Source organism: Macrobrachium rosenbergii, chromosome 50 (assembly GCF_040412425.1).
Source record: "Macrobrachium rosenbergii isolate ZJJX-2024 chromosome 50, ASM4041242v1, whole genome shotgun sequence".
NCBI lineage: Eukaryota > Metazoa > Arthropoda > Malacostraca > Decapoda > Palaemonidae > Macrobrachium > Macrobrachium rosenbergii.
In genome coordinates this window covers 7,592,501-7,604,562 of record NC_089790.1, presented here as the reverse complement: position 1 = coordinate 7,604,562, position 12,062 = coordinate 7,592,501, and the positions used below count along the sequence as shown (strand labels likewise).

Here is a 12,062-nt window from a genome sequence, read left to right as displayed (position 1 = left end):
TTTCTCCTCAGATGTCTTCCCTTAGTGGAAGAAATGACTCGACAAAGTTATAATACTATGACATTCCTCTCCCGCTTCCTCGCTAACTGACTCAAGAGAAGGACTTTCACCTCAGCAGTGATGGGTCCTTGAGTTCTAAACCCACCCCACCTCCCCGGTAGAATTCTTTTAGGACAATTCCACTGAATCTCACAGTACCACCGTTAACCTAAGCAGTGGATTAGGCAGCTGGTGGTAAGTGGGCTACGGGGATTAGCAACCTCTAGATTGAATTTTTTCATGCTGGATGTTAAAATACGTTGACTGAAAAAAATGGGTATTTTTTCTAATCAAGAATGTGTATCTACAGAACCTTCGCTCATTCACTGACGAGGATCTGCTAGAAAAAATTGTTGTTTAAGAGTCCTAAAGAAGCCAAAGCCATTCCTGAATATTAGGGCCATTTCATTCAAACATTTATTCACTCTATCAAGCCAGTAACTTCTCGGCCTCTTCCGTTTTGTCTTCAACAGTAGCCCTTAATTCATCCATTTTCCCCTAATATTCCCTTTCCCCTTCCTTTTTATGAAACTCACTTTAAGTATAAATAGTGCTACATTTCCACCCATCAGCTTAAGCTTATATCTAGTCTGACTTTAACTTCAACCAAATAATAATCAGATATAACTCCAGCCTCTCCTCTTCTCACCAGCACATTGTTCAACTTTCCCTTCCATAATAAACAAGCTCTTCTCCTCATTATTTTATCTTTCCCAAGTATTTCTCACGATCAGGCCCTTTCCCAAACATTCTTGTCAAACTTTAATTCTTATTTACTTCAGGAACTCTGCATCAGCCGAGGACACAATCTCTATATCTGTCACCAACGTTTGCATTTAAATCACCTAGCAGAAAGACCCTCTCATAATGTCTGAATATAGTCAAGCACAGTTCTGGCTCTCCAGAAAATACTTTTTCATTCTCAGTCTTTCATCTGCTTACTTTTGGAACAGACTCATTTAGCATGATCAAGAAGTTAAGAGGCCTTTTATCCCATGACAGGGAAATTGTTCAGTCAACCCAGATGACAATTTCATAAATCAGCGTGTAAAGGAAGCCTCACGAACTATATCTACTTTTCTGGCAACATTACACGACATATTTTCAAATGCTGAGAAGATGAACACTTGCAGTCGAATGTATCACCAAGTATCGTCAGTCTCTGAATCAATAAGTAAACTATTACCTATGAATCACGGAGCAAGATCGGGTATTCAGAAAATACTAGTTTTTCAGGTCGAGCCTCATACAGCACAGATTACACCGCTTGCCGATCTCTTCCAGATATCTGCAAGGATAGCAATAACTTCATTTCATGTCTGGGGAGGAGGATAAATGAAGCTAGGTCAACAATCATCTTATTAGTAACTATAGGTGTTGGTTTCCGAAAGGCTAAGACCTTGCTGATAAACCGGTCCAGCATTGTGCCTGCAATCCGTGACTTGCTCCGCATAGATAATACTTTACCTAAAGATTTTGCATAGCTGGGGGTATTAGATCTCACGAACTCTAAGGGATTCCTGCAGCACTTGAAAAACCTACATTTAGTGATTAGAGATGTTTCCTATTTCTACAGAGATTATGGAATTAATGTCATAAGTTTAAGTTAGCAACCTCTTATGATCCTTACCCTTTAATACAGGTTACTATAATGTACATCATCACCGGAACAGTTGTAGCTTTAACAACAACAATATTATTATTATTATTATTATTATTCAGAAGACCAACCCTATTCATATGGTACAAGCCCACCAAAGGGGGCACTGACTTGAAATTCAAGCTTCCAAAGAATATGGTCTTCATTCTAAAGAAGTATCAGAAGGTAATGGCATATACAGAAAGAGATCAGTTATTAGAAAACAGATAAATTAACAGAGTAATAAATAAATAAATAAATAAATAAATAAATAAATAAAGAAGCCAATAAATAAAAAAAAGTATACAAAAATCTAAGTAAACTATTAAAATACAAGGAGAATGGTATTAAGGTAGTAATGTAAATATAAAAAACAAAAAAATTAAGAGAAAAAAAGAGAGACGCTGCGTGGCCAGAAATCTTGCATCCAAACATGAAGACATCATGAATGGAAGGCTTAGTCAGCAGAGTTGCACGCGCACATATACATACTTCCTAAAACCTTTGGCGAGATCTGGAGTTATGGCAAAAAGTTTTCAAGGCTCCCTGGAGGAGATCTATTCACGTGTTGTGATGTAAGATATGTCACCTGTTGACCTGATCTAAAAAAATGATACAACAGATTGCAGGATATATATATATATATATATATATATATATATATATATATATATATATATATATATATATATATATATATATATATATATATGTGTGTGTGTGTGTGTGTGTGTGTATAATGTAATTGTAATAGCCACAATGGCCTCTTAACTTTCTCGAATTCTCCACGCTTTTTTGGATACGCTTGTCACTACAAAGCCTTAAGATCCAAGTGCAAGAAGTTTGAAGAAATTCTGATGGCCGGCAGCGGGAAACGAACCCAGGTCCACTGATCAGAACGAGGTATACGTATATATTTCAAGACTCTCTGACAATTAAAAATTTCCCTGGCTGAATTGAGAATGACACCCGTCAACAAAACAATTCCCACAATATTAGCTGCTTCATTACCTAAGGAAAAACTCACCAGCAGTGCTTCTACCACCCTGCACACACATTATTCACACTTATGTCTTCGTCCATGATATTAAAGACCTTTCCTTCTAAAACCTTTTCAAATCCATCTATCCACCATTTTTTTGAGGTTCCTCCTTTCCTCTTCCCTCTTACCACTTTTGAAACATACAGTCTTTTCGCCAATTACTGTCTTCCATTCTCTCCACATACTCAAACCATTTCGAAACACCGTGACCCATCTGTTCGCCGCTGCTAAAGTTCTTCTCGTTTATTCAATTCTTCTTATACACCATTATAATTAATTAACTATATATATATATATATATATATATATATATATATATATATATATATATATATATATATATTTACACATATATGCATACTGTACATACTGACATACATACACACATAAAATAATTCATATACACATAATGTATGTATGCATATGTATATGCATGATGTACATACTTACATACACACATACATATATATAATTCATATATACATAACGTACGTATGCATACGCATGAAATTTGCATACACGCAGATCATCATATGAATACCTACTCTTCGACAAGAAACCTCCGGACATAAAAATAGGCCAAAGGGAGAAGAAGAAGAAGAAGTAGAAGAAAAAATGCGAACTTCCTCAAGGGAAGAAGAGAAACAACTCCCTTCATAAATTACTAATTAGGCGTAATGAAGAAGGAAGAGGAAAGGTAATCTCGGGTGATTGCAGGTGTGCTCTACTTGCTATCACATATAATTAGGCATTAACGGGGAGGGGAGGGAAGGGAAGGGAAGGGAGGAGAAGAGGAGAAGGGAAGGGAAGGGAAGGGAAGGGAAGGGAAAGGATGGGAAGGGAGAAGAGAAGAGAAGAGAAGAGAAGAGAAGAGAAGAGAAGAGAAGAGAAGGGAAGGGAAGGGAAGGGAAGGGGGGGAGGGGAGGAGGGGAGAGAGAAGGGAGGGGAGGGGAGGGGAGGGGAAGGGAAGGGAAGGGAAGGGAGGGGAAGGGAAGGGAGGAGAAGGGAAGGGAGGGGAGGAAGAGAAGGGAGGGGAAGGGAAGGGGGGGGAAGAGAAGGGAAGGGAGGGGAGGGGAGGGGAAGAGAAGGGAAGGGAAGGGAAGGGAAGGGAGGAGAAGGGAAGGGAAGGGAGGGGAGGGGAAGGAAGGGAAGGGAGGGGAAGGGAAGTGAGGGGAGGGGAGGGAGGGGAAGAGAGGGAGAGGAGAAGGGAAGAGAAGGGGAGGGGAGAAGGGAGGGGAGGGAAAGAGAAGGGAGGGGAGGCGAGGGGAAGAGAGGGGAGAAGGGAAGGGAGGAGAGGGGAAGAGATTGGAAGGGAGGAGAGGGGAAGAGAAAGGAGGCGAGGGGGGAGAAGGGAGGGGGGGGGGAGAAGGAGGGGGAGGGAAAGAGAAGGGAGGGGAGGCGAGGGAAGAGAGGGGAGAAGGGAAGGGAGGAGAGGGGAAGAGAAGGGAGGGGAGGAGGAAGGCAGGGGAAGGAAGGAAGGGGAAGGGTGCTTCAGAAGTCAGTGAAAAGGGGAAAAAAACCCTGGGGGTTAAAAATGAAAATGAGGAAATTTTGGGAGAGTCTGGTGAAAAATACTACTGCTACTTCTACTAGTACTAGTACTACTTGTCCTACTATTACAAACACTTACTGATAATGATAACTTGGTTAAGACACAGAAGATGAAGAAAAAAATGCTCGTGGTGGAAGAGAAGAGATGTAAATGGAATATGGAAAAGTGATATCTGGGAGTAATACAGAATAAGAATTGACTGGTGATAACGACAACAAACTGTAATGACTGACGAAAGCTTCGGGGGTTTTCAGTTGTCTGATAATGCAGAATCTACTGGAACGGGTATTCTGAAGCTAATCTGTAGCCCAGACTCGAAGGAGACGCGAAGAAAAAGGGGAGAGAAGAAAGACTGGGACTCAAACCTTAAAAAAGTGAGAGAGCTGATTCTCACAGAACCAAGACAATAGGATTCACAGACAACGGAAGCAGTAGGAGGGAACGGATTAAGGAACGGTGGAGTAACAATACTAATCAATACAGTAATAAAAATATTGATGAGGATTTTCTTTCCCTCTCTCTCTCTCTCTCTCTCTCTCTCTCTCTCTCTCTCTCTCTCTCTCTCTCTCTCTCTCTCTCTCTCAGAAAAGAATCTGTCGTGAGACTCATTTCCCCCCAGCGAATAATTTTTCACGTCCAAAGGAGGTTCGGTAATTACTTGCACGGAATTACTTTTAATATGTTTGCAGATTCGTGTAATCTTGAAACTTATTCCCTGATTATCTTGGCGCATTAGAGCTCATCTGTTAGTTAGAGAGAGAGAGAGAGAGAGAGAGAGAGAGAGAGAGAGAGAGAGAGAGAGAGAGAGAGAGAGAGAGGACAGCAGTACATGTAATAACAAAGGAAAAAACGTGTAATAGATACTGAATGCACAGGAAAAATAGAAGAAATAATCAGAACTGGTCAGAACTCATTCTTGAACCCTGTGAAAATTAAAATGAGTAATCTCCAGACTGCATTCCTTCCCTTTGGAGAGCTTTAGTCTGATGGGTGCCAGTACTTTCCTAAAGACTTGATGACTGTTATAATGACAATAATGAAAGGTGTTCGCATTCATACCTTCATTACACCCAAAAGCATTCATATTTAATACATACATGTGCAGACATTGGTTTCTCATTTATACACATTGCATTATCTTTGAGTAAAATTTAACCTAAAATTGAATCTTCATTTCAAGAAGATTCTCTCTCTCTCTCTCTCTCTCTCTCTCTCTCTCTCTCTCTCTCTCTCTCTCTCTCTCTCTCTCTCATCAGAATACGATGCCTTATCACCGGGTAAGATTTAGCCTAAAATTAAATTTTCATTTCACAAAGATTCTCTCTCTCTCTCTCTCTCTCTCTCTCTCTCTCTCTCTCTCTCTCTCTCTCTCTCTCTCGGATTACAGTCCATTATCACTAAGTAAGATATAGCCTAAAATTGAATTTTCGTTACAGGAAGATATTCTCTCTCTCTCTCTCTCTCTCTCTTTCTCTCTCTCTCTCTCTCTCTCTCTCTCTCTCTCTCACCATACAACATAAACACTTACACGACAATAAGAATGTATTACTACAATACATGTAAAGTCTGAATGCATGAGAGCAATCCGTATATAGTCTGAACGTATTAATACAATACGTGTACAGCCTGAGTGTATTAATACAATACGTGTAGAGCTTGAATGTATTAATACAATACGTGTATAGTCTGAACGTATTAATACAATACGTGTAGGGCAGAATGTATTAATACGTGTATAGTGAATATTTTAATACAATACGTGTAGAGCTTGGACGTATGAATACAATACGTGTATAGCGAATCTATTAATACAATAAGTGTATAGCGAATGTATCAATACAATACGTGTATAGCGAACGTATTAATACAATATGTGCATAGTGAATGTATTAATACAATACGTGTATAGCGAATGAATGAATACAATACGTGCATAGTGAATGTATGAATACAATACGTGTACAGCGAATGCATGAATACAATACGTGTATAGTGAATGTATGATACAATACGTGTATAGCAAATGCAGGAATACAACACATGTATAGTGAATGTATGAGTACAATGCGTGTATAGTGAATGTATTAATTCAATGCGTATATAGTTAATGCATCAATACAATACGTGTACAGTCTAAGTGTATCCCGAACCCCACAAACGCACAAACAACCAAACAGGGGTGGATGCAAAGTACCGTGTATCGCATGTGGCCAAATAATCTATACAATAAAGAGGAACTGGCACTCGCCCATGGGCACAGGTGCCAAAACACAAGGCAGTGTTATGTTATAGTGCCACTCTGAAACGCGTGACGTCACAGGTGCCAACGCGTCAGAGTTCTGGCTCGGGTGTTTCATTAAAGATTGAAAGTGGTTGTTATGACTTTTTTCACAACGTAGAAAAGTGTATAATAATAATAATAATAATAATAATAATAATAATAATAATAATAATAATAATAATAATAATAATAATAATAATAATAATAATAATAATAATTTACTGTAGTTCATATGTTTCCTTTCTACTGTGCAAAACCTTCCACTGTGTAAAATAAAAGTGGCATTTGGTGAAAAACTTTATTTTGAATATGTTACATACATACATACATACATTACATACATACATACATGCATATATAATGTGTGTGTCTGTGTACGTATGTGTATGTATATATATATATATATATATATATATATATATATATATATATATATATATATATATATATATATATATATACACACGTATAAATACACACCAAAATTCCACTTTCATAAAACAAATACATAAAAAACAAACCCTAAAGTTTGTACATAACAAGTCCACAAGATGGCCCAAAACAGTTCAAGGTAAATATAGATTTAATATCTCTCAAATATCACCTGCCTGACCCTGTTCATCTTCAGACGAGTATATTACAACATCGCGACTGTGTGTGTGAGAGAGAGAGAGAGAGAGAGAGAGAGAGAGAGAGAGAGAGAGAGAGAGAGAGAGAGAGAGAGAGAGAGAGGGCGGTTTGGGTGATATGTCTGGCCATAAAAAGGTGTACCTTAGTCTTTTAATATGATGAATGTAGCGCCAACGCCAGAGCTCCATAATTGTCCACTGTCTCAATTTCCTCTGTCAGAATCAGGCATATGCACCGTCTGAAACCGCTGTAAACTAGTTCAGTTTCAAACAACAAAGTCAGCTGAATGACAAACTAACCTGTATGAGCGTGACAGACGGCCTACTTTCAGTGACCCAGTACATAAGGCGTGCACACACATACACACACGTACACATTATACATATCTTATATATGTATACTTATATATATATATGTATATATATATATAATATATATATATATATATATATATATATATATATATATATATATATATATATATATATATATATATATAACTTTATCACATACACAATTGTTCTGTGCATTAGTAGAATTACTAACAGGACCTCATTCAGAGTGGATGGTATCTAGTGGAGATGTTTATTCAGGAAAAGCTACAAGCTCTCTTGGACAAACAGTCCTCATTATAAAGTATCCGTACTCTTTCTGAATAAATATCTCCACTAGATGCCATCCAATTTGAATAAGGTCCTGCTAGTAATATATATATATATATATATATATATATATATATATATATATATATATATATATATATATATATATATATACATAACTTGAGACGGTCTATGAGAATGTATGGTATAAAACATAAGTTACTGGCAGAAAAAAATTTTTTTACAACGAAACTGAAGCATGCATTAGCATACGAGCATGTATGCGGGAGAATGCCTGTACTGGCATAAAACTTGGTCTGAAACAAGGGTATGTTACGCCACAATGTCTGTTCAATACCCTTATGCACGGTGTGAGGAGAGGAGTCAAGGAAAAGACTGCAGATGTAGGTGCAAAGGAATGGGATAAGAAAATAAGTCGCGAATGGAGAGCGGAATGATTGATGTTCGTAGATAGCTCGAGGTTCACTGGAGATCGTGAAGAGAAAATCCAGAACCTAGTAAAAGGGTTTGAAAATGTTTGCAGGGGAAGACTGAGAGTCCATTTGAGATTATGAACTTGAATGAAAGCCAGTTCATACGGATGGTGGTAGTGGAAGCAGGTGGTTCATCTAAGAATTTAGGAATAAATATAATGAATGATAGTAAGACGACAGACAAGGCGAGTCACAAGAAAGGTAGATGGCTATGTGCAAACTATGGAAAGCAAAGTGAGGATGTATGCTGGGAGCGTTGAGCCTACTCACCTTTATACAAGTGAAGTTTGGATGTGTAATTCAAATGATAGAAAAACAAACAGTTGAAACTCCTCGGGTGAACTGCTTGCGCAGTACACACAGGATCAGAAGAATTTTGAGCTGGGAAGCATGTGAAAGGAGTGTATAATTCGGAAGAGTTCCGGGAAAGGAGGAAGGATAAAATGGAAAAGAAAAATCTTAGTATCCAGACGGCTCAAGAACGCAGACAAGATAGGGGTGAATGGAGCAGAGCATTTAGCGGGTTTGGTGCACTGCTGATGAGCCTTGTGTTGCTAAAGAGTAAATATACATATATATATGTATATATATATATATATATATATATATATATATATATATATATATATATATATATATATATATATATATATATATATATATATATATATATATATATATATATATAGTTGGTATGTAGGTTTGTTTACCCTTCTAGAGGCTAGCAAAGAACATTATAAAAAATAAAATTGGAATAAACCTTGTGAACCCGTAAAAGATATCTGAAACTAGTTGCCCCTTCATAAGACAAGGAATAAAAACCACTAAGTTAATCAGCAGAATTCAACTGAACATAGAATTTAGGCCAAAGGCCAAGCACTGGGACCTACGAAGTCATTCAGCGCTGAAACGGAAACTGACAGTAAAAGGTCTGAAAGGCGTAACAGGAGGAAAACCTCAAAGCAGTTGCATTATGAATCAGTTGTTAGGAGAGGGTGGAAAGTAAGATGGAAAAAGAGAATATGTAAGGAAGAACAGTAAAAGGAACGAAAAAGGTTGCAGCAAGGGGCCGAAAGGACGCTGCAAAGAACCTTAAGTAATGCCAACAGTGCACCGCATGAAGTGAAGTTACCAGCAGAAGACAGCACGATTCCAAATAAAGCAAATCCTATATATATATATATATATATATATATATATATATATATATATATATATATATATATATATATATATATATATTATATATATATACACAGTATATATATATATATATATATATATATATATATATATATATATATATAATATAATTTTTTTCATGAAAGTTTGGATAAATACGTAAGTGCATAAGTTTTAGTAAAGAACGGATTTATTGCCATATATCGAAATTACTTTTCTCTCTCTCTCTCTCTCTCTCTCTCTCTCTCTCTCTCTCTCTCTCTCTCTCATGAACCAAAAGATCCTATTCAAGTTAAGCTTACTGTTCTTTGTTTGCCTCAGAGTTAAATAGAATCCGAAATGCCTCAGAGTTAAATAGAATCAGAAATGCCTCAGAGTTAAATAGAATCAGAAATGCCTCAGAGTTAAATAGAATCAGAAATGCCTCAGAGTTAAATAGAATCAGAAATGCCTCAGAGATAAATAGAACCAGAAATGCCTCAGAGTTAAACAGAATCAGAAGCACGGAACATACACGGACACGCCTGTCGTCAAAAGCACACACACACCCACGCCACTTCCTCACGCCCCAGGGGAACAGGCAGCATGAGGACAGTGCCACACAAGGACGCCCTCTGGCGCTCTCTGCATCCCTCGGCCGGAAACTTTGGACAAAGTAAGTGATATTTCCCCACCTCGCTCAGGAAAGCCTCGAGTTGGAAGTTTCCTTTGAGGCTAATCAAGACCAAGTGTTACTTTTTTCCATACTTGAAGAGGACCTTTTTGTAAGTTCTATAATAATAATAATAATAATAATAATAATAATAATAATAATAATAATAATAATAATAATAATAATAATATTAATATTAATAGTATTAGTAATAATAATAAAAAAATTAATAATAATAATAATAATAATAATAATATTAATAATAATAATAAATAATAGTAATAGCAATAATAATAATAATAACATAAACAATAATAATAATAAAAATAATAATAATAATAATAATAATAATATTAATAATAATAATAATAATACACCTTTTCTACACCTTTAAAGTCTTATTTGATATATTTCTTTCTTTCTGCCTTGAAATCTTCAGCCGAAAACCAAATTGGATAGAGCCGAGAGACCATAAACCCGAGAGGGGTCCAAAGGGAAATCAGCTGAGAGAGAGAGAGAGAGAGAGAGAGAGAGAGAGAGAGAGAGAGAGAGAGAGAGAGAGAGAGAGAGAGAGAGAGAGAGAGGAAAATGTGATTAATAAATAAGTAAAGGGGGATTAGAAAATCAGATCGCTTTTTGGTTATCCCTTGAATAGTATTATTATTATTATTATTATTATTATTATTATTATTCAAATGCAAAAATAACCTTCTACTACTACTACTACTACTACTACTACTACTACTACTACTACTACTAATAATAATAATAATAATAATAATAATAATAATAATAATAATAATAATAATATTAAACTGTTAATCAAAAATAACCTAATCACTGATGATGTTACTTTTCATGACAATAATAATAATAATAATAATAATAATAATAATAATAATAATAATAATAATAATAATAATAACAAAAGTGCTGTATTGTGCCTTATTAAAACCTGAGCAAAAATACAATTAATAGGATACAGCTAATACTACTATTACTGATATTCGTACAAATCATGATAGTAACTAAAAACATAAATTTCCATACAATAAAGAGACTAATAAGTTAAATATTTTCCCATTTTCCATACAGTTTCACTCTTAGTACATGTTGCAATATGACACAATTAAATAATACAGAAGGAAGCGATAGGCACAGTAGTAGTAATAAAAGAAAAAAGTAGTCATGGAATATAGAACATAACAGAAGGACACAAAAGTTCATCAACGGAATCTCCGTTCGCAATACTTAAGAAAAACACAATGAAAAGAAATCGGATTAATTATTATATGGCAGCGTACAGCATACAAATGAAAGGCTACCCCTTCTTTATAACTTCTAAGTTTTTCAGTCTTATAAAATATGTACTTCAATGTTTGACACGATAAGAAGCTTTAGTATTCTCTCTCTCTCTCTCTCTCTCTCTCTCTCTCTCTCTCTCTCTCTCTCTCTCTCTCTCTCTCTCTCTCCATATATATATATATATATATATATATATATATATATATATATATATATATATATATATATATATATATATATATATATATAATCTGTATATATTTATATATTATGAGATTGTGTTTTGCATGATTGTTGGTGTGAACTGTCATGTGTCAGTAACAATTAACCATGATAAATCATACATAAATTGTCTAATAAGACAATTGTGGCCGATAATATAAAATCAAACCATAGCTGAAATAAACAACGAGCTGAGAGTAATCCTGAAAATATTAGCACTTAAAGTTCTTTTTCCATCAGAGCTAAATAACCTACATAAACTTGTGCATCTGCATGCACGTGTATATGAGTGTGCGCGTGAAACACGTACATACGCTCATACAACCATAGTTTACCCACAGTCACATATACCGTATTCATACATACATTTATGCGGGTGCGAAAAAATTTGATAACTGGGTGTCAATAGTCTCTGGGGCGCG

At 35.9% G+C, this 12,062-nt stretch overlaps 1 protein-coding gene across 2 annotated transcripts in view; it reads right to left on the bottom strand.

Moving 5' to 3' along the window:
- The window catches only part of LOC136832575 (cytosolic carboxypeptidase 1-like), a 198,322-nt gene that overhangs the window by 113,097 nt on the left and 73,163 nt on the right, over positions 1–12,062 (bottom strand). The gene's annotated exons all lie outside the window — the stretch shown is intronic.